At 40.5% G+C, this 23,207-nt stretch overlaps 1 protein-coding gene across 4 annotated transcripts in view; it reads left to right on the top strand.

The window, feature by feature from the left end:
* The first annotated feature begins 1,203 nt into the window (after positions 1 to 1,203).
* Positions 1,204 to 23,207, top strand: part of SULF1 (sulfatase 1) — a 179,144-nt gene continuing 157,140 nt past the window's right edge. For 2 of the 4 annotated variants that reach the window (XM_064588237.1, XM_064588235.1), the window contains exon 1: positions 1,204 to 1,540. The gene's annotated coding sequence lies outside the window, so the exon portion shown is untranslated. The remainder of the gene's footprint in view (positions 1,541 to 23,207) is intronic. The other 2 variants (XM_045896429.3, XM_045896430.3) reach the window with 2 other exon arrangements.

Raw genomic sequence — 23,207 nt, 5'->3', positions numbered from 1 at the left:
CAAGTCAATTTTGCTAGGTACTGAAATAATTCTCTTTGTGATACTGGCACTCCAAACATGAGATACCCATTTGTAGTGTAGATTTTAATGTTTGGGACAAATTTAAAGTTTTTTGGGGTTTTTCTGCCAGCGCTCCCCATCCCAGTTCAAAGAAATTCGAAAGGTGCAATATTTAAAATGTTGGCTCCCCACAGACCCTGTCAGGGAGTTGATAATATTTCAAATTCCTATTTTCCTTTTCAGATTATCGAAATTCCTCAGAAGCCTGATGGCGTTTTTCAAGTGCTGAGATTTGTGGCAATTAATTTATTTCCAGATATCTCCTTAAAACATTGTAACAAGTATAGCCATTTTCTGGTTCAGACTGCTCTCAAAGTAATTAGTTCTGGAAAACAGTTCAGAGAACTCAAAAAAGGAAAAAAAAAAGGAAAGAAAGAAAAAGAAAGAAAGACATGCACATAAGAAGGAGGTATTAAAATGACCAAAAATTGAAAACATTTCAAAGCAAAATTGTTAATGAGCTGTTTGAGCTATATGGACATTATAAGTGCAATTAACCAGAAGCCAATAAAAATAATCAATGACAGAGTGCAGCCCTCTGGTACCAAGAGCTTTTACAAAGAGATGTTGTGAAAGCAGCAAGTGATTAAAAAAGCCACCTTTATCTGTGGGAGTGTGTGCTATGTTACATGAGGAGAAACTAAAATGATTTTCATTGACTATTTCTGAAGTTCAGCCTGTGGCAAACAGTGAAGAGCTGTATGTGGGAATAGATCAGTTTCTGCTCTTCGCTGTGCCCCCACCGCCTTTCTTCCTGGAATGTTGGAGGCAGCCATGATCTAATCAAAGGAAGGTAGGAGTTTAGATCTCCAAATGTAGATGTCACATTTCAGTGCAAACTACTCCTACACTAACACATTATCAGTATGTCAGGATGAATCTTTTATCTCCTGGGGGTGGTGGTGGTGTATGTGTATGTGTGTGTGTTGGGGGGGTGGTGCCTCGCTGGGAAGATTGCCCTCCCCAGGTTGGCAGGAAAAGATTTGTAGTGTTTCTGTGCATCCCTCGGAGGGTCCCAGTCGTCCCCGGGGAGCACAAGGAGTTGTGAAAAGTAACGCACAACTGGCCGCCAGAATAATTCATTCCCTCCACCTTCTCTTTAGCACCTCCCACTTCTCCTCTCTTTATAGCCGTCCTTTCTCTCTGAAATCTCAGGTTACTTGACTGGGAGTTCTCAGACCTCCAGTTTCAGTCCTGCCCTCAGCCTCCAGTCGGTGAGAGACACCCAGCCCCAGCAATTGGATTGGGCAGCCCGTCTTGAGACACCACTGTGCTGAGTGCTTGAGGACGTGTTTCACCAGATGGTTGGGGTTAGTGTGTGTCATCACATTCGAGTGGGGATTAGGAGCAGGAAGCCTGCCTTGCTGGAACTGTGTGGTCTTCTCCAAGTGCGAGCTGCAGGCAAGGAAACTACTTTGCTTTTGGAAGAAGAAGAGGAGGAATTCATTTTCTGCAGCCACAAGAAAGGCAGTTTTTTCAGGTAAAGTAAAAGACACTGAACGCTTCTCTCTCTCTCTCCCTCTCTCTCTCTTAACATAGTTTTGAATGGAATGCTAACGCAGCATACTTGTCAAAGCCAGTTGTTGCAATCCTATCAATGCTGCTATTGTATGGTGGACAGATAACAGTGAACATAGCTTGGTGCTTGGCCGTCTTTATAGAACTAACACTCCTCATGCCTTGCTCTTGAAGGTGTAGCTAAGAAAATGTCTTTTGGAGTGGTATTTGTACGCTTTAATAGTCTCGTTACCTACCCAAAACAGGAGCTCTAAATTGTTCATAAAGGATGGATCAGGCCAAGAAAGCCTTTATTTTAGCTTTCAGAATTAAAATTCACTCTCCAAACTGCTGCATTTTACCACTCAGTTTATAAAGATCCTCTTAGGAGTCTATTTCTGAGTTGCTGGCAGGGATGGAAATGCTTTCGTAACCGATTTTTTAAAGGTGCATTATGTCTGATTTATGATGGACCCAAGGGTTTCTAGCAAAATTTGGATATTGAAAACTCCTTAAGAGAAGAAGCTGCCCTCTGAGCAGCTGATAGATCGGCTTTAAAAACAAAAATGCTTAGAGCTAGAAGAAAAGCAGAAAAGGAGGAAGTAGGAAAATGCTCTTTAACGGAGTTTATCCTCTTGCAGCTGCAGGGAGCTGATGGAGGTAATTCATTTGCAGATCTGTTTGTGAAAGTTTTACAAGTCATTGAAAACTAAAGTCGAATCTCTGTAATGGATCATTAAAGTCACTACATTTATAGGTTTTAAACAGGCTATCTGAAGTGTTAATTAAATGGAAATAGATTTTCTGGCTGCGTTATAAACAAACATTTAAAAAAAAGGTTTTAATTATAAATTAGTCATTGGAAATTAATGGTCATCCGGTGCCTGAGCAACATAAAATGAGCTGTCATCATATCTGCGCGTAGCTGGTACCGTAACCACTCTGCCGGCAGCACCCACCAAAATTACATTGAACTGAGCGTAACAATGGGGCGCATATACTACGTTTAATTTGTGATACAAAGAAGGCCTTTCAAACCGATGCCTTGTTTGCACAGGGATCAAAAACCAAAATCTTCATTTTTCAAATTTTTGGTCGAGCTAGGTGAGTCAGTGAGTTACTTCTTTGGCCCCCTGGCAGACTTGCCCTCCTACACCCATGTTCATACACCTGTGGTGCTCGGGATTTCTTGCTCCTACTGGGCTCTCACATTCGGTAGAGAAACCCAACACTGTCCTTACCCTTTGCAGGTGAGAAATTCAATGAATAAAACTGTGTAGAAGCTATTCTGAAATAGGAGCTGTTTAATAGGCTGAACAACAGGATATATGGCTAGAGCTTTGTGTATTTTGTATGCAACTGCATAACGATGCCTGTAAAATTACGTTTCCACTTGTAGTATACATTTTTTCTCGCAGCCAGACAGTTGATATTTTTTCATCTTCTCTTTAAAAAGTTATGATTAAAACAATATTTCAGTATGGTGTTTAGTTGCAATTCACAGTGTTCTCTGGTTATAGTCTCAAAGCCTTCGATGAGAAAGTCTCCTCATAAATAACCAGGCAGTTATTACGTCCAAGTATTATCCGATTCCCAATATTACATAACCCAAATAGGACTAAGTTCATAAGCTGAAGTCTTCTGGAATTCCAGTCATTCCATTATGGCTTTACAATGGAACTGGGGCTTAAAAAAATAAAGACAGAAAGGCAAACTCATATCCCGGGTTCTGTTAGGATTGGGACTCCAAGCACAACAGGTAGCAGGTACGGTGCTGACCACCCAGGCCATGTTTCACTCTCACAGAATTATTTCGGAAGAAAGTAAAGTTTCTCCTCACAGGACGGAGATGCGGTGTGATGGCATCTAACAAAGCCAAGCTCCGTTTAGCGGTGGGAGCCCCACAGCAGATGTCATTCATGTTGCAGACTGACCACCAGGCTGCCTGCCCAGGATTTTGACAATCTGGGAGAATTCCACCCCTCTCCCCACCCCCCACCTCCCCACACAAAATCCATTGTGTGCAGGATTAGGCAGGATGGAGCTAAAAAAGGAAGGATTGAGAAATAATAAATTCACACCTTGAGAAGGCAAAGGGGTGTGTCATCCCTCCCCCTGCAAGGCTAAAGTAGTATGAAGTTACTTAGCACAACTAAAAGGCTCTGCTTAAAAGACAGTGCCCACAGGGCAATTCCAGTTGCTTGTCAAAATCTAAATCGACGGTTCCAGATGGTAAACATTCGGAGACGTATTTATGGTGACTTCTACATACCTCCGTTTGACATTTGGTTTCTTCCTGACAGCACTTGAGCTGGTAACACACATGAAGTTCCCATCAGTATACCAACAGCTGGAAAAGTGTTTGAGCGCCAAGGCTGGTCCTCCCAGTGAAGGGAAAATAACCGGGAGTGCAGATCTCCATTTGCACTGTGGATGCGTCCTGCTATCTGGGCACGCAGTGAGCTATCTCAGAGGCGAAAAGCCATCTGAAAGCTCAATTCAGTAAGTTGCAAAATCCACTTTTATGGCGGAGTGGAAAACTAAAATACATGAATCCAAATATTCACTGACCTCGTGCTAGCTTATGAGTGGGAAACTTCATCAAAGAATTAAGGGGGCTCTTCTCTGTTTCCTTCTAAGGAAACTTCTGTGGCTTCGGGCAGACTGTTGTGGTCCTTTCTATTGTGGTAGTTAATAGTAGAGACAAGTGTCAAGGGTGACACTTTGCATTTCCTTTCCTGACTGTATGTCCATGTGGGAATGCATGGGGGTTGCAGTCTTTTGTATTTTAGATTTAAAATGGTTTACTCTTTACGAATCCATAAAGCAAGATTTGTGACACTCAGTATTGAGCTTTCTCCAACTATTGCCATGTGGATGAGGCCAACCGGTGGGTCAGGTCAGGACATCTGGTTCTTTTTCCCTTGTACAATATTTTTGTGTAGAGAGCGTGGAGTACGTTTAAGGGGATTAAAATGTTTAAGGTGCGGACTCTAAATAGATTATTATTTTTAGCATCATTATTGACTTTGAGGGAAAAGAAGCTCATGTATGAAATTAATTCTATGGTCATATGGTAAATTTACCTTTACTTTAGGTTAGATCCCTGGGCGGGGCATGGGGGAGGGGGGCATTTGAAAGAAGATATTTTTGGAAAAAGTATTTCTGAAATGTGTTTCCTATTTAAAGTATTTTCAATTCTATCTCAATATGTTGGGAAGGAGGAGAATTAGCCTGTTAGCTCTTTTTTTTCTCTCTAATATCCTCGTCACCCCCATAGCTAATGTGTCATCAAATTCCGTGAGTCCTTCCTTTAGAACATCTCTCATATCTGGCCTGCAGCCACCGCTCCAGAAGGATCACGTCACATGTGGGTCATTACGACAGCCTTCTAGCAGGTCCGCTTGCCTCCATTTCCCTCTTCTGTCCACCCCTGCAGACTGAGCTTCCTAGAACTCTGCTTCCATCAAAGCATTTCTGACCTGAGAATTCCTACTACGTGGGCCGTCATTACCCACAGAGTGCAGTTCACATGACATGCTGGCCATCTGTTATTTGGTCCCAACTCTCCAACCGTGTCTTCCACCAAATCAACACAATAGCTCAAGTCTCTTGTTCCCTGAAGCCCAGGTGGCCCCTCTGGCTCCCACCCCCTCCTGGTCTCTTCTCTGAACCCAACCACTCCAGTTTTCTAGCTTGTATACGAAACGAGAGTCTGTCCTCGTGGGCACCCTTCCTTCTGGTTCTACGTTTGTGAGGCTGTGTGTGGAACATTCCTCACCTCTCTGAACTCATCCTTCAAAATGTCCACTTAAGTCCCATCTCCTCCGAGAAGCCACCCCCAACCACCACATCTCACAATGTTTTCCTTCCCTTGAAGCTGACCATTAGTGATCCATGGTTGCACTTGGTGCATTCGCCTTCTTCTTATGATGTTTTCTACTTTGCCATTTTATCCCTTGACTCTTTGGGTAGGGTGAAGTCTCCTGAGACACGGAGTGGCTTGGTCCACTTTTCTTTCCCATGGAAGATACTAGTAAGTGTGTGTTGACTAGCTCACAGGGACATTCAAGGCACTTTACTCTCTGGTTACCCCACTTTAGACCTATTTGCCAGCTCTTAATAGCCATCTCCACCCACGAGAGAAAAGAAGAAAAAAAGATGACCCCTGATTGGTTGTATTTTGGGGTAGCTTAGAAAAAATTCCACTTAAACAGAATGTGGAATTATTGCCCCAAATTAAGTTTGAGTATTATAATGACAGATCTCCATCTATTTCAGCTTTCTGTAACTATGGTAGAAATTACAGCTATTGGCTGCCCCTTATGGTATAAAATTTCAACCATGATTTTGGAAGCAGGTGAGTATAGTCTTTGGGTTCAGACAGAGTTGTGTTCTAATCCAGAGACCACCTCTCTGTAGCTGAGTGGCCTTGGGCAGGTGACTTACCGTTCAGGCCCCTGACAGAGACAGAATTCTTTACCTTGAGGATGTTGTGAAGAAAACACGCAAAGCACCTAGCTTGGCGCATGTGCAATAGATGGGAGAGAAGGAAGGTTGGTAAGTATAGATACAGATCCAGGATGCATGACTGTGTTCACCTCAGTTATGTAAGTCACTAATTTCATGTATTTATGGTGTGTCTTTCCTTTTTTGCCACCAAAGGCAGGGGTAGGGGAAGGGAGCTCAAGAGAGTGAGATTGGTGGACTTGGGGAGAGATGGGGAAGGAGGGGAAAGGGAGGGAGGGGAGAGGGAGTGGGAGAGGGAGATGGAGGAGGGGGCCGCTTTTGGCATTAGGAGTTTGGAGCAACTGAGTTAATGGATCTGTGGGGACAATGGTGACAGTTGAATACACTTCGCAGGGAGGAGCAGAGTCCTGGGTCCTGCACTAAAGGATCATAAAGAGCAGGCACTGGGCTGCAGCACTGGGGGAAACAAAGGGACGGAGCAGTGGACCCCAGCAAGGAGCTGAATTCACCACAGGGTTATGTGTTCCTCTTCCTTCCTTCGGGCCCACTATTTAGAAAGAAATAATAACTTGGCAAAACATTGTAGAAGTCAGGTCAGGCTTCCAGAAGTAGTTGGTAAAGCGAGATACCATTTAGACAAAACAAGGGGCTTGGACCTTCGCCGTCCTTCACCTCCAAACCAAATTTCACAAAAAAGCTGAAAGCAATTAGCCTGAGCTCTGTTCTGTTCCCAAACTCTGCACCCACCATCACACACTGAGCCTTCTCTCTGTGCCCTTTCCCCAGAAGGGCAACCAGCTGAGAAATGATCTCACAAAGCACTGAGTGCCACCTCACAAACATGTCCGTGGACACTGTCATTCAATTGCAGTCTTCAGAATCTTGGGACAGATCAAAGGATATTCTTTCCAATCCTGGTCATCTGGTCTGCACCTGCCCCAGGCCAGGGAGAGGAAAGAAACTGGAACTCCTCTAGGATAAAGGGCAGTATTTCTGGAGATCCCCCCTCCCCCCAGCAAACATGTCTAGAGAACCTTCATTGACAGTTATGTTGCCCGACCTCCCCTCAGCTACAGCAACTAATTGCGCTCTCTTTGCCCTCAAAATATGTGATCCTTGTACTACTGCACAATCATCTGTTAAACCTGGTTAATTAAAAAATAAATAAATAAAATGTAGCTCTCCACTTCACCCTCAAAGGTAAAACTTTTCCTTATACTCCGATTTTCTTTTTAACTGCAGAGCTATAAATCTGTGAGACGCTATTTCTGCATTTTTTGAAAATGTGAATCCAAGGGACTCGGACACACCACTATTAAATGTAGTGGGGGAGATGGATATTAAAATGCCATACAGAATAAATGAACACCATATTTCTGGGTAAAAAAAAAAAAAAAAGACTCATTGTAAGAAGTAAAGTGTCCCAAAATTAATCTCCACATTTTGTGTAATACTAATGACATTTTCACACAAGGTGAGATGACTGGCAGTGGGAGCAGAGTTGGGGGACTGGTAAGAGCCAGATGACTCTGCTTGAATGTAAAATAAGGATTCTAAAGTTCATCTGGGTAATAAACTCATGAGCAAGCCTCGACATTTTTGTAAGAGAAGAAGACCATAGTAAGATGGGGAGGGGACTTGTTTTATCACACACCCAAGCATGTTATAAAACTACAATAATTGAATTTTCTGTCCTTAAGCCATTGGCTCTGATAGAGATTTTTATAGACCTTCACGTATTTCTGCTGCTGCTTCTTCTCCTTCTTTTTTTTTTTTCTTTTTTTTGCTGGCATTGCCCAGATCTTCAGTTCAGCCACAGATTGCTCTTTCTAGATACTAGTGCTGTTGCTACAATTAACTGAAACCCTGAGCTAGTATGACTTTGTGTTACAGTTTTTCCCATCTGCAAATAGAGCTAATACTCTATGAACTTTTTCCCTTCATAAAAAACTGAAAATCACTTTGTCTCAAGAACTCAGGAGAATCCTTCTGAATCGCTTGATGAAAGAAGCCCAAACCATATCAAGCCTAAGAGTTGTCCCACTTTTCTGAGCAATAATAGAACACTCCTAACGGATAAAATAGAAATCAGAATTGCAGAGAGCTTTGTCTGTTGTCCAGTTTCGTGGTGTGTTGTTATGGCTCAGGCATGTTGTTGTAAGACCTGCTATATTAATTTAAAATAAAACTGAAAGTTAGACTCTTATAAGATACTAGCTATACCAGAGTCATGGTGAGAAAAGATTAACTGCATGCCAAGTGTGCATTTATTAAATTAATTTAGAAGTGTGCACCTGTGGATATTATCTTCAAACTCGTATCACTAATATGGCTTAGCACCAAAATCACCTTTCTATAATATAACATGTCCTCTGAATAGACTTCCTGCCAGTTTAAAGCTTCCCTCTTAACCTTCACCTGCCAATAATCAATCTTCCCCTGAATAGAAGTTCTGAGCAAACAGATGTGCTTGGCATTGCGTCCAGATATTCTTGAAACTTTGGCTTTTAACTTTCATGTATAAGAAGTGCATCCCAGCAAAGCGGCCCCTGCAAGTCACGTGCTCCTTTTTTTTCTCTTGAGAGCTTCATGCTGCTTAGAGAAAGAAAAGTGTTCTGAATAGAGCAGATGAATAAAAGCATAGGTGATGTAATATTTGTTATTTGAGACCCCTAGACGCCTCACATGTGTTGTCACCATCTTTTTCATATATAATATCTATATTTAGTAAAAAAGATTGGGGGGATATACTCAATACCAAGCAGTTGAAATGACTTTTTTTTTTTTTAAAGATTTTATTTATTTATTTGAGAGAGAGAGAAAGCATGAGGTGGGGAGGGTCAGAGGGAGAAGCAGACTCCCCGCCGAGCAGGGAGCCCCATGCGGGACTCGATCCAGGGACTCGATCCAGGGACTCCAGGATCATGACCTGAGCCGAAGGCAGTCGCTTAACCAACTGAGCCACCCAGGCGCCCTTGAAATGACTTTTTAGCAGTTGCGCTAATGCCCTAAGGAATAGCCATGATGTGCCTTCTAAATAGAATCGGAGCCAAAAGGAACGAGCTTAAGAGAGCTCCATCGATTGTTAATTTGTTTATTCCATATGTATTTGAGAGCTTCCCATGTATTTCTATCCCAGTGTGCAGAGGAATACAAAACAATATAGGACACCATCCGTGCCCTGAAGGAATATCCAGCCTAGCTGTGAGGAGAAGACATGCACACAAACAATTGTTTAGTAGTAATGCAAAGAATGTGGTGGTTAAGTATCAATTATTTGTTCTAATTAAATATAAAGGATGTCAACAGAGCCCCCTATTGGAGGAGCAGGAACCTGAGCTGGGCCAGACTTTGTCATCTCCATCTTTACAAACTGTGTGGAGCCAGTTTATTTACCCTCACTTTCACTCAGCTTCCTTCTCTATAAAATGGAGATATGGTTACCAAAAAGGGTTGTTATAAAGGTTAAGTGAGATAATCAAAGTAAGATGCTTAACACAGGGCGTAGACCACAGTAAGCGCTCCCACAGCTATATCTTTTTCCAAGATGGTGGAAAGCTCCGCTTGGGTAAGGACTTGAACTTAAGCCAGGTCTGTCAATTTCACATTAAGACACAGCATTTTTGGGGCACCAGGGTGGCTCAGTTGGTTAAGCGACTGCCTTCGGCTCAGGTCATGATCCTGGAGTCCCTGGATCGAGTCCCGCATCTGGCTCCCTGCTCAGCGAGGAGCCTGCTTCTCCCTCTGACCCTCTCCCCTCTCATGCTATTTCTCTCTCTCTCTCTCTCTCTCTCCAATAAATAAATAAATAAAATCTTTAAAAAAATAAATAAATAAAGGAAAACATTTAAAAAAAAAAAGACACAGCATTTTTGAACCAGCGCACTTGCATAGATGCACTTTGGGAATACAATGAAGGCGGTCACTAGGCAAAGAGGAGAAGGAAGAAAGGAAGGGAGAAAAGGAGGAAAGAGGAGTGATAGAAGAAGAGAAGAGCAAGGAGGAGGAGAAAGAGTGTGGTCCTCTAATGCCTCTACTCTGCACCCTTGTCTGTCTTAAGCATGTCATGTGAGAGCTACATTAGGCTGAACTCTAGAGTGTTCTGACACATCAAGTAGACAGGTTGGACTTTAAACAGGTGCTTTAGGAAGTTTAAGCAGTAGGTTTTTCAGGAATGGGGAGAGAGAGATTAAGAGAGAGAGAGAGAACAAGACAATTGGGAGGGTACCAAAAGTCCAAAAAAAAAAAAAAAGTTTGCCCAGTCCCAATGGCAATGTTGAGAATGAGGAAAGGATGGGTGTAAGAAACGTTATGAAGAAATAAATAACAGTGTCAACAACTTGGTGATCGGTCAAATAGAGGACAAAAGAAAGACAAGTCACAAGAATGACACTGAAGTATCAAACCCAGCAAACAGGGGGATGGTGACACCACCCAAGGAGAATGGGAGTGCTGGAAGTACAATTTCATTTTGTATACCATAAATTTCCAACGTGACAATGGTCATTATGGAACAAATGTTTATCTGGTATCTGTAAATTAATAACTATGCCTGGGATAACTTTATAATACAAACATGGCAAATATATGTGTGTATATAAATGCTCAATAATATAAACATGAAATCGAATTTTCTGATCACTGATGATACATAAGATAGAATGCATAATTATCTTTTTAAAAAAGATTTTATTTATTTCTTTGAGAGAGAGAGAGAAAGAGAGTGAGCATGAGGCGGGAGAGGCAGAGTGAGAAGCAGGCTCCCCGCTGAGCAGGGAACCCGTTGTGGGACTCGATCCCAGGACCCTGAGATTATGACCTGAGCTGAAGGCAGACGCTTAACCGACTGAGGCACCCAGGCGTCCCTTAACTGTTTTCTTTTTTAATGACATCTTCCTTAGATAAAAAAGATCTTCTCTCAGATTAAGAAAATAGTGTTTTTAAACTCTGGGGGGAAGTAATGAATTTTCAACTCAGAATAACAAACTATCTCTCTAGAATACCTATAATTCTCTTCTTGCAACTGAGAAAATGCTGGTGGAGAGGGACATATAATTTAAGGAGAGTCTCGAGGCAAGGCGAAATGAAATATTTAAGTTGCTTCTGTTCATGAAACTTCAGATTCTACTTTAGAAGAGATGAGTTGGACATCCTTTTGCAGAATGTATGAATGATTTGTTTTACAAATGATACAGACACTCCCTTCTGCATTCACTATAAAGACAAATCATTCTTAATTTTAAGGTTTGAGAAAGGTTTCCCCACCCCCTTACTTTTCTTTCTATCCCCTCTCACTTCACCCTTTTATTTTATTTTATTTGTTCAGCCACACCTCATGTTAAGATCCTCTTCAAAATAGGAGAGTAATGCTTTAGTCACTTCCTTTTACTAAATCGAGGAATAGTTTTCAGGATTAGGTATAAGTTTATTACAAGTAGAAGATTGTATTTGCCATTTCAAACTCTGGCACTCGATGTTGGGAGCAGCATGATTGAAAGAATGCACTACTTGAGTCAGCAAGAATTGGAATTAAAATGTAGTCTTATTACTAGAAATTTGTGGGAATAGCATTGACCTGTGGAGACTTGACAGCATTCTGGTTCCTCAAAAGAGACTTGGGTGCTATTCAAGTTTTTAATGAAGACTTTGGCCTGTTTTATTTTACTCAACTGAGTTTTCTGCACCATGTTCCCTGGTTCCTATGGGAGAAATGCCAACCTAAGTAACAGCACCTGTAATCCATTTCTTATTCAGGGTTGCCATGCATGATGGTCTAATTGGCATGAGCCAGTTTATATTTGAAAGCTATTAATGGCTAATGATTTAATTGGTACTCCATGAGACATCCAGTTTAATGAACCAAGGGGAAAAGATATAATACACAAGTGCCATAGTTAGATCAATAAACGTCATCTGCAGCAAGCACAAAAGTTGGGCTTTGCTGCCAAGCTTACGACCAGGTCAGATCTCTTCATCTCGTACCCCCTTAGGTCAGTGGGCTAGTGTGCTTGCATGGAGATTGGGGTATGGAACATGAGCTGATATTCGTAAATTTCTTAATTTTAGACCATCTAAATTCTGATTTCAATTCAGGATTCTACCCCTACATGTTCAACTTCTAGACCCACCTCAGAGGGACAAAGATGTCTTGAATAGAAGTGTGGTCCTTGTAAAAAAAGATTAAGTGGTGAGGAAGAGGGAAAAATATCAATGAAGTCAAAATATGTTCTGTAAGAGTCACTTTTTTGACACCAAAATAAAGACAAAAAACAGAAAGAAAATATTCTATATGTTTCATATATAACAATTATTATTTTCATTAGCCATTTTGCTCCAAAAATAGCTATCCGTTGTTGATCTACCATTCTGATCAACCATTATTGTAGTCTCAGAAGTGGAATTGGAGGTGTTCCTACAATTGCTTCTGCCACTGTCATAACCCCTGTGGAAGCTTAGAATATACCACCTGGACTGCCTCATTGGCTTCAGGTAAATCATATTTCATGCTGAGCAAGTAATAAGTTAAAATGTTACTCGCAATGAAATAAAATTCACTAAATGATGCAGTAGTATTATAGTTAGGATGGTACAGTGGAAAAAAACATCAAAAACCTGGATTCTAGAACTTGGCTACCATTAGTATCGTTATGCTGAACACATCAGCTAATCTTTCGGGAGCATGCCCCCCACCACCTCTTTGCCTTTATTTTGCCCTCCCCCACCCCCACTCCCCCTACCCCCCCTCAGCTAGATTACATTATTCTTTACTGGCAAACTCTGCTCTTCCCTTAAAACAAGCCTAAATAAAGAAAACATTCTCCTTGAAACCAAAAGGTGTGGTGGGGGGAGGAGGGGAAGGGGAAGGACTGTAATCCAGTTTTGCATCACCTCATGCTAAATCGAGCTCTGTTCTTTATCTTTTTCTTATTCCCATTTTTCTTACACACCACCGTTAAGCTGACCGTCCTCTAGCGCTCTTTCCCCATGTCCTGCTATTACCCTAAAACAGCCATCTGTCCATCTTCTACAGCGTCCAGTCTAAAGAAGATATCAGCATGTAGGGACCTGCATAATCTTCTCCACTATAACCACCCCACTTGACGTCTACACTTTCTGTCTTCGCTAAAGCTGATGCAGCAGCTCTAGAACTTATGCCACTTACTTCTACTACTAAGCATTTGCTCATACTGCTTTCTGGGCTGGGGCTGTCTTCCCGTCATGCTTCTGAACGTCCAAATTTCACCCCTTTCTTGAAGAAAAATCACCCCCATTCCGTCCCTGGAACTTTCTTTTCCTAACTATTCCAATAACAGAACTACTCCTTCTCATAGGTGCTCACCACTTAAAATCTTGTCATCTAATTTTAGCTCTTAATTAGGTACAATTTTGCATTTATCATTATTCTTCATAGATTTTCAAGGACAATTGGGACAGAAAATTGCATTTTGGTTATGGAGAAATTTTAGCCAACTATCAGCAGCAAATCCACAGCTACACCAGGCAATTCTTTGGATAATGTGGAAGGTACTCTCTTATGTGCTGGTTCTCTGGTTTAATTTTTTTGTCTTTCCATCTTCTGCCCACATCACTTTCCAGGGCTGCATTTGAGCCAGCTGGATTCCATCCAGAAACAGACTCAAATAGACAATAGGCCAACTAGAATTCCCATCTTCCTTGATTAGATGTGAAATTGTAGAGCTGGGTGTCACTCACATGCCAACCACTCAGGATTCTATGTTATCAATTAATTTCGTTGAGAGCTGAACTGAGGAGTTTGTGACAAGTCTGTTTCTAAGGACCTGTAAAATTATGGCTAGACAAGAATTTCAGAGATAGTGACAGATATATAGACTTGTGCCATCTGAATGAATATATTCACTACCTGTAGCATAGCATCAATTAAAATGCCCTATAAACTCCATAATAAATCATCCTGGTTTTCTCTCTCTCTCTCTCTCTCTCTTTTATTTTGTAGTAGGATTTGATTGTAAAAATTCTTTGGCTAGGCGTTGAATTCTCAGTTGTAGGACAATTAGCCAGTCAGATGACAGGCTTTAAATTACGCAAAAGAAAAAGGAAGTTAACACACATTCTGTCAAAGCTACTGGATCTTTTTTCTTGTAGCTGTTAAAAATACTTTAGAATTAGGGATAGATTTTCCAGGAAAGATATATAAGTTACTATAGAAACACAGAATGTGGGCGCCTGGGTGGCTCAGATGGTTAAGCGTCTGCCTTCGGCTCAGGTCATGATCCCAGGGTCCTGGGATCGAGCCCCACATCGGGCTCCTGGCTCAGCCGGGAGTCTGCTTCTCCCTCTGCCTCTCCCACTGCTCATGCTCTCTCTACCTCTGTATCTCTATGTCTCAAATGAATAAATAAAAATCTTAAAAAAAAAAAAAAAAAGAGTTGCATGCTGTTCCAACTGAGCCAGCCAGGTGCCCCAGAGGTTGGAATTTAAAAGAAAAAAAAAGAAACACAGAATGTTAGAGGTATAGGTTAGAGATCATCTAAGTAAAATCCAGGAAACTGAGGCCTGGAGGCTATTCAAAGACCCACCCAAAATCACAAAACTCATATTTCCCAGAGAAACTTCTACAAGCTAGGCTTCACCAAGAAATGCAAGTCAGTGAAATTCTACCAGGACCAAAGGGAGTTCATGTGTCAATTATACATTAGGACCTAACAAGAATGTGAAGATATGAGCCCAGCTCTGTTTGTGACCATGGACCCTCTTGCTGAGTGCTATGATGAATAATCAGGTACTGTAGAGAATTCTTGAGACTGGAATAAATACCAAAAAAAAAAAAAAAAAAAAAGCATTTATTTTTCAGGTATACTCCTTGCAGAAAATCCATTCTCACACAAATACCCAAGCACTGTTGCTACATATGAAAGTTATGTAGCTTTAGTGTAGAGAACCTTCTTTGTGGAAACATGTTCTAACTATGCTAAAAGGATGCTACCCAAATGATGATGACAATAGTAATCATTATTCCTTCAAAACATTGGAGGAAAACGTTACTTGAACTAAATCATTGGAATATTGGGGTAAGCAAAGCATATACGTTATTTCTGCACCGCATGAAACTGAATCTGAGATAGGACAAACTTGACTCTAAAGAGGCAGTGAGTGAAATAATCAGCATTAGAATTCATGTCGTCTAACTTCTATTTCACTGCTCTGGGCTTCAAGTGATTCAAAATATATCACATTTTCTCAGTATTAAGGAAACCTTGTTGCATTAGTTGAGCTGTTCCTCAGAAACATCACCTCACCGAGAAATAAACATTTGAAATCCTTACTCAGGTACTGGAATTTTCCCAAGAGAAGTTTAAGAGCAATATTCTTCATAGTTTAATAAACTACATGAGTGTATACCACTATATATCTGTATAATTTATGTTTAAAACTGATTTATCTATAAGGGAAGTAAAATCAATCATTATTGGATTATAAATGTATTTCTTAGTCATTCACTTATATTTTTCATGTTGTATTATAAAAAATAACAATTTAAAAATGCAAAATAAAAGATTAATTTAGAATACTTAAGTGTGGTTTTGACTTTTTGAAAAACAGTTTTGTTTCTAAAATGTGTTCTAGATTTCCTTTTTTTGTTGTTGTTGTAAGTATCCAAAGGAAGCCATTATGATTTGCAGGGCAATGAAAGAAATATGTGAGTGGAAAAGCAGTATTTTTACAAATATTTTTAAGTTATTGGTCATATTTCACTCCACTGGAGAATGTGATCACAAATCTGGTTGGAATTATAAAGAAATCAACCTTACCAGTATTACAGCTTCTGATGAAAGGGAGAATTCTGCTGAGAATGTAAAGATAATGTGGCAGAATAATTACCTGTTTGTCACAGAGCTAAACCTTATGACAGCAAACGCTGAAAAGGGTTTCTAGGAAAATGATTTCTTTGGTTCATGAGAAAACTTAGTTCCTACTCTCTTCAACTAAGCTTGCACGTTGAGCTTTCCTTTTTCCTATTTGTATTTCAAGCTGTTGTCTATAATGAAAATAAAACAGGTCATGTTCACTACTTGAAGGAAGGACCGAAGAAGTAAAGCTGAGCTCTAACTAAACTACTTACAGCGCTCTAGTTCTGCCTTCTCGAACATGCTCATCATCTCCACCAAAAAATACCACCCCAGAATGGCAAACAGTTAAAGTGAAAGGAAAAAAAAACAGCATAAAGATTCAAGCCCTTGCAGGAGGAATATAACTCAAAAGTTCTGTCGCCAAGTGTGAGAGCATCTTTGTTGTTTCTCTCACTCACCACAGAGACTCGAAAGTTCGCTCTCATCTTCAGCTTGTTGCAGACATACACAATGCACTTTCTCAGTCTGTACTCCACCACAACTTGTAAGTCCACTGAAGTTTTATGTAATTGGATTTTTCCCAATTTAGGAAATAAACACCCTTTGATTTTACATAGCAATTTATACTTCCCACAGTGCTGTCAAACATAAAGCTGATTTCGACAACCCTGTGGAGTATGGGTGCTCCTTTTAAAGAATTAGAAATAGAGCAACATTCTTAGGTAATATACACTGAGAAATATTTAGGGGTATAAGACCATGATGTATGTAACTTACTGCCATCAAGTTCAAGGGGGAAAAAAAAAAAATATATATATATATATATATATATATATTTATCTCTCTATATATTTCAGTGAGGAGGGAAGAGAGAGCAAGTGAGCAATTGATAAAGGAATTGGGGCAAACTGTTAACAACAGATGAACCTGAGTAAATTATTCTTGCAACTTTTCTATAAGTTAGCTCAACTTCACAGACCTCAGTGGGGTTTTTTGGTAATTATTTTCAAATACAAATTTTTTTAGAGAGACACCGGGGAGTTAAATAATTCACATAGGCAAATAGAGCTGATCTGAGGCACTATGAAGAACTAGAATCCAGGTGTTCTATTTCTCCACACTTCCTCCAAACTTATCATTTATTTCTATATAAATTGAAAAGTAATTTCTACCTCAAGTACTTATAAACCACAATCACATCTTTCTCCAGTCAATCACCAATAATCAGTACCCTAGCCCAGGAAAACTCATTATTTAACTGTAACTTATTTATCATATTACCCACTGCAAATCATTTTTACAATCCTACTTTATCTGATCTTCATAACTCCTTGAACGAAGTAGGTAACACAGGCAGAATTGGACCCATTTTACAGATTAAGAAACAAGTTATGAAGGCAGCATACCATCATTATTCATAGCCACTAAACAGCAGTCCTATTCCAGAGACAGATACTCAAGTCCTAAAATTACCAAACCGGTACTCTTCCCAGTACATCCTCTTGATGTTCCAATGCCTTTTTATACCCTGAATGATCATATCTAAATCTTCTTGGGCTCATGTTGTATTTAGCCATAGAAAGAAAGAACATTCTTTTAAAGAACAAAATGACTGAGAAAGATGCCTGTGTTTTATTTACTAATATACAAATAATAACAGCTAAGGTTTATTAAGTACCTACCTGCCATGTACAAGTAAGTGCTTTATATATATATATCATCTAATTTAATTTTTTTCAACAACTCTGTGACCTGGAGTCCCCATCATGTGAACAAGGAAACGGGATCTGAGAGCTTGACTCACGTGACTGATATGGTTGACCTACAGGGACCAAGTCAGCACCTGGACTACTCCAGACCCCACTTAATGAATGAAATCATCCTTATTCCACATTTCTATTTTTTTTTCTTTAAGCTTGGTTGATAGTTTAACCAATTCTTGTATCATATATCCAGTAATTTTTAAATTCTGTGAGTGACACCATGCTTTCCAAGAACATAGTTTGTATGGAAAAGCGTATGGATGAAAAAGCAGGACCACATCTTAGTTACATCAACAGCGGCCCCTGACACATGTGAAGCATTCAATAAATGTTTGCTAAGTGAACGAATGATGTTCTAAAAAGCTTTTAAGATGTCATGATCTAAATACTTAAATATAAAGTATTTAAATTAAATTGGTTCAATTCACCAAACCTCAGGTTTATAGCAAAGCACAGCTTTTCAAAGCCAGAGAGAAAAAAAATAATAAAAGAAACAAATTTCACATTTTTAAAAAAGGCTTTTCCCTGGAACGTTGAACTGTTCTGTCGATAATTGGACAGATGTGGCTTTTGACTGTCTGGATAACCTCTTAGATGATCATCTCTTGTCTATATGACAAAAAGAGATGCTCAGTCTTACTGCCAATTGGACTTTATAATTTTTCTCTTTGCTCTAACCAATTGGGATAAAAAGTGAACACAGCTGACTTTCTAAGGTGCCCTCACAGGGGGTGCCTGGGTGGCTCAGTCGGTTAAGCATCTGCCTTCGGCTCAGGTCATGATCCCAGGGTCCTGGGATCGAGCCCCGCATCGGGCTCCCTGCTCAGCAAGGGGTCTGCTTCTCCCTCTCCATCTGCCTGATGCTCCCCCTGCTTGTGTTCTCTCTCTGTCAAATAAATAAATACAAAATAAAATAAACAAGGTGCCCTCACAGGCACCCACTGAACAATGATGTAGGAAGGGACCAGTCAGGAAAGAGGTGAGCTTGGGATAAGCGGTAGGATATACAATATACATTTTTCCCTCTCTTCTTCCAACCCACACTTTCAGCCATCCCTTTTGTGGTTTCTTCCCACTCCAAAGTTTTCAATAATACTCATCTGTATACATTTTTCCTCAAATAAGAATGGTTAGGTGAGCTGAGAAGTGAGAAGACCACATTCACCTTCTTCCTTCCTCCATTAGTAATATGACTCCCATCCTGGCCCCCTCATACGAGCACAGCACACAGACACCTTAAGTGCACAACTTAACCTTACTGCAATGTAAGGAAATTTCAGGGTAAAAACTGCCTTCGGGGAAGTCAGTCACATATCAGGTCTCAGGTTACTCAGCTCGGCACCGGTTTAAAGCATAGAGCAGTTCCTCTCAGAAAAGGCCCATTATCATTCCCTTCACTGTCCACCATCCTTGCCTCAGGCTCTGGCTCTTTAGCCTCTCATTCTTTTTACTAATGCACCTGCCAGCCCCAGACACAGGTACTTGCAGATTCTGCAGAATGAGACTTTTTCCTGTCTCGGTCTCCGCACATCCTCCACCAGCAGCCCTCGAAGAGTGCACACTCTGCAGTCGGCTATGTCCGGGTCTCTGTCCCACATGGCTCCTGCTTTCTCTTCATCTTCTCAGCCCGATCTGCGCACCTGCGCTTTGCCCCAGCTCCTCTCTCTGGTGTATATGTCTTTGTATGTGCAGTTTATTCCTTTGCCTGCTCACCAAAACACTGGAGGGGACAATCTGAATTTGACACATACTGAATTTCCTGGATGACGTTCCCTCTGTACATATTTTCTACGTCTCTCTAACCCACTGTTTTGTAGCAAAAGCTTTGTTGGGATTTCTAACACAAACCTCAACACCCTGAGTTTACCTGATCCCCTGAATAACTGTCCCCCAGGCTGAAGTCACAACAGTAACATTCGTGTTACTGCTAATGATTATCAATCACTGCCTTTTTAAAGATATCCCTATTGTTTTCCTTTATATAATTAAATATTCATATTTAAACACAGGAACCTAGGCAGCTGTTGATAGGATCGCCCCTTGGCTAACGCTTACTCAGCCAGGGCAAATAATACCAAACTCATGCTTAAGACATGAACTCCCTAAAAGACTCTCAGGAAAGGAGGAGAAACCGAACGATACTGAGTACTTAGTGCATGATAGATACTGCTATTCACATTAAGGCTTTCTTAGTCATTCTAGTTATAAGTAGAGGAACTAGATGAAAATACCACACACCTGTAGAGCTAAGAATTTGACCCAAGTCAGTTTGTCTCCCAAAATCAATGCTGTCTCTCCAAAGAAAGTTCTATATAAATGCCAAACAGTAAAACCCCGTCATTAATTACGTGAAAGCAGTTTACATTTTCCTGCAATTTACACCTTTTTTTTTTTTCCAGACTCATTAAATCTCCAACGCTGGTAAAGTGCTTCTTCCCACAATTTACTAGGTTTTTTGGTAAAAAGCTAAATGAAGTTTGGCTGTGAAACTGGCGAGGAAGAGAAGGCTGAGCTTCCAATAAAAACTTGTTAACTGGTGTGCACACTGTGCCCATTAAGGGTGGAAAACTCTTACAGAATACAGACTGGTCTGTACGTTGCTTGTTAAGGGCCAGCCTAAGTGTTCATCTCTTAGATTTGTCTGGCGGGCTTATGCCCAAGCCAGCCTTGAGAGGGCGGGAAACACCCGCCGCCCCCCCAGGAAAACACTATTGGTGACTTTGAATCTAGGGCATTGCGATGCACGTGCTGCTGCATGTTTTCTGTAAGGCATTATCACCGTTCCAAATAAACAAGACATACACATGCTTACTTAATGTGTTTTCCTTTGATTTACATGCCCTTGCTTCTTAAATCATTTCCAGAAATCCTTAGGAAATGTGAAATAAATGTGTTATCTTTTCCTCCAACAGAATGTCAGATCACTCTTGAAAGATCCTTTCCAAATGCTTTAGTTCAAACCAGTTTTAACAAACTTGAATATATACACCATAATTAGGAAGCCAATTTATTCAGTTAATTTGCATCAGTCTAAATAATTTTTCCTGACAGATAACTTCCGTTCTAAGTACCAAGTACTTCTTAATCCCAGTCAGGTTATTGCTAAGGATAAATGATTTCACATTTCTCATAAAGATGCCAGTCATTAAGAATATTAACGCAAATTCCTTCCCCTTGAATAGAAATGAGCTGTTATGTTAGCAATGTTGCTGCGTCAGCTTTTCTATTGTCAAATACAACAAATGATGAGAAAATCAATTTACTCTTTAGAATTAGTCAAGTGAGGAATCCTTTGAAGTGGGGGTGCAGGGTTTTGCCTGGGTTCTATAATCACATAAAAGCGGGTACTGTATATATGTTGGTAAAATGTTGTGAAATTTAATGAGGACTATTTGCTGCCATAGACCTTCCAGACAGAATCTATCTCTGAAAAAGAATTCCCCACTCCTAAAATAGAGGTTTGATGAGCAGCAGATGTGGTTTAAATGAACCCTTGTTCAACTGAACTACGAATATATTTTGATCCATATGAGGCACAGGCCAGAAAAGAGGGTGTTGGGGGGGGGTGATTTTAGCACAGCCTCGGCGTTGGGCTTGGTTGTGGAGTTTGAATATATTTATTTGCCCCATAAAGTTTCTCTTGTAAGGCAGAATGCAAATGAGCTTTTAGTGAATACTTCCTAATAGTCAGAGGATGCTATACTTGCTGCTTACAAAACAATTTATAGTTTTACTTTGTGGTCTCAGAATGTGTGGAGGAAAGAAATTCAATGGATAGCCATAACCTTTAGAGTGATCTATGCCCTGGCAATGATTTGCAAGTTCCATAACTTTGTTTCTCCACACATAAAGGGAAGATTAGATCGTTGTTCAAGAATGACAAGCATTTAATATTTGGAAATGAATAAATAATGAAGTGCCTGGATTCTATAGAAATGCTGGGGAGAAAAGAAGATTAATTTCAAACCAAAATCTAGTACAAACATGACCTTCCTATTGTAAATCTCATGAATAGGAAAAGAAATTACATCTAAAGCTTTGTTTCTAGGGCTCAGAATTTGGAAATATATTAATACTGGAATGCTTCCGATGGGGGGGTGGAAAGATCTGTTTATTATAATCTCTTGTCTGCGGAGATGAGAAAAATTCTTTCTGCTACATTTTACCGAAAGAATGCAGTTAGTAAAGATTTAAATGACAGGAATGGAAGGGTCATCTTTTGATTCTTTTGCCTTTAGGCAGGGCTAACCTTAAGTCACCTCAGGAAGGAGAACAGTGCTGTTGCTCCCAAAAATCTCCAGGTGAGAATGATAAAGATGAAAATGAGCAGATGGGAAAGCTCTAGGGCCTTGAAATTCATAAAGGTCAGTTCTGGCTGACATAATTTCAGTTAAAATTCATTCCTATTTGCAAATAGCCTGACACTTAGCCACACTCCAAAGGAAGTGATGCTTGGCACCAATTCTCTGAAAATTCCATTGAGTATTAGTATTCATGTCTGGTCATTGTTTTGTTCACCTCCTCTTCACCCTGACGGTGAGGAAAGTCCTGACCTAAGGTTCTAGAATGACCAAACACAGGACATCTGACACTGCGCACATGGGATCAACAGCAGATTGTTAGTCTCATACACTCACAGCCCAGGCGAGGAAGACACTTACAGGCCCATAGAGCCACACAGAGGTTGCATTCAGGAACAGAGTGAACAAGAAAAGGCTGTGGGGGACAGGCTTTGTAGTAACAAGAGGGTGAGGTGTCCCTTGATTCCCAGGGCGGGATCTGGTTCGCTTGTTTCAGGGACGGCGTGGTCTGACAGGGAAGCGAAACTTCCCTGGTTTGAGGACCAGGTGGATACAGCTGCTCAGCTGCAAGGAAGCTCGCCAGGTGGGGAGGCTTTCCCACTCGGGAGGGCAGGGAGTCCACTTTCCCTTGGCTATATTTGGCCCCTCTAAGAGTAAAATCTTTGCCACACATACTGTGTCTCATATGAAGAGAGCTGCTTCTGACTGGATTAATAAATATGGAGACATAAACGGTTTTCTAGCAAAAGTATTCTCAGGCCAAGCCTATATATATAATTAGCTAGATGATCCATGGTATCCTTTGCTACTCACTTGGATTTGAATGAAAAGAGGAAGAGAGCCTGATATCATCCAGACAAATTACATATTTAATTCCTCACTTGATTTTAATTTGTCACAAGGTCAATGTTGACTAACTTGAGCCTTAGAGCCAAAAGGCCAAAGATGGTCTAGCTCGCTGAAGTGGAGGTGTTTCTGCCTTCCATTTGTCATGAAGAATTCTGTCAGGAAATGAAGTCAGGTCAAACTATCTCTCCCTTTCCCTGCTATTTAACAAGTGAAAAGATAAAGCATATGGGGAGATCAATGGTTTCAGGTGGAGCTTGGACATCTGATGTTAATGCCAGCCCTGTTTATAAAATCTTGGGCAAGGCATTTAATCTCTCTGGCCCCCAAGTTCTGTACTCTTTCATGAGGAAGTTGAACTAGACCAAGAGTTTTAAAATACTTCTTTAGTAGCAAAACCCTTGTTTCGAACAAAACTTAAAGTCACTCTACAAAAGAGA

The sequence above is a fragment of the Mirounga angustirostris genome, unplaced genomic scaffold, assembly GCF_029215605.1.
Source record: "Mirounga angustirostris isolate CCGP_5_RB_7025 unplaced genomic scaffold, mMirAng1.0.hap1 SCAF_4, whole genome shotgun sequence".
Lineage (NCBI taxonomy): Eukaryota > Metazoa > Chordata > Mammalia > Carnivora > Phocidae > Mirounga > Mirounga angustirostris.
This window is presented reverse-complemented; position numbering and strand designations above follow the sequence as displayed.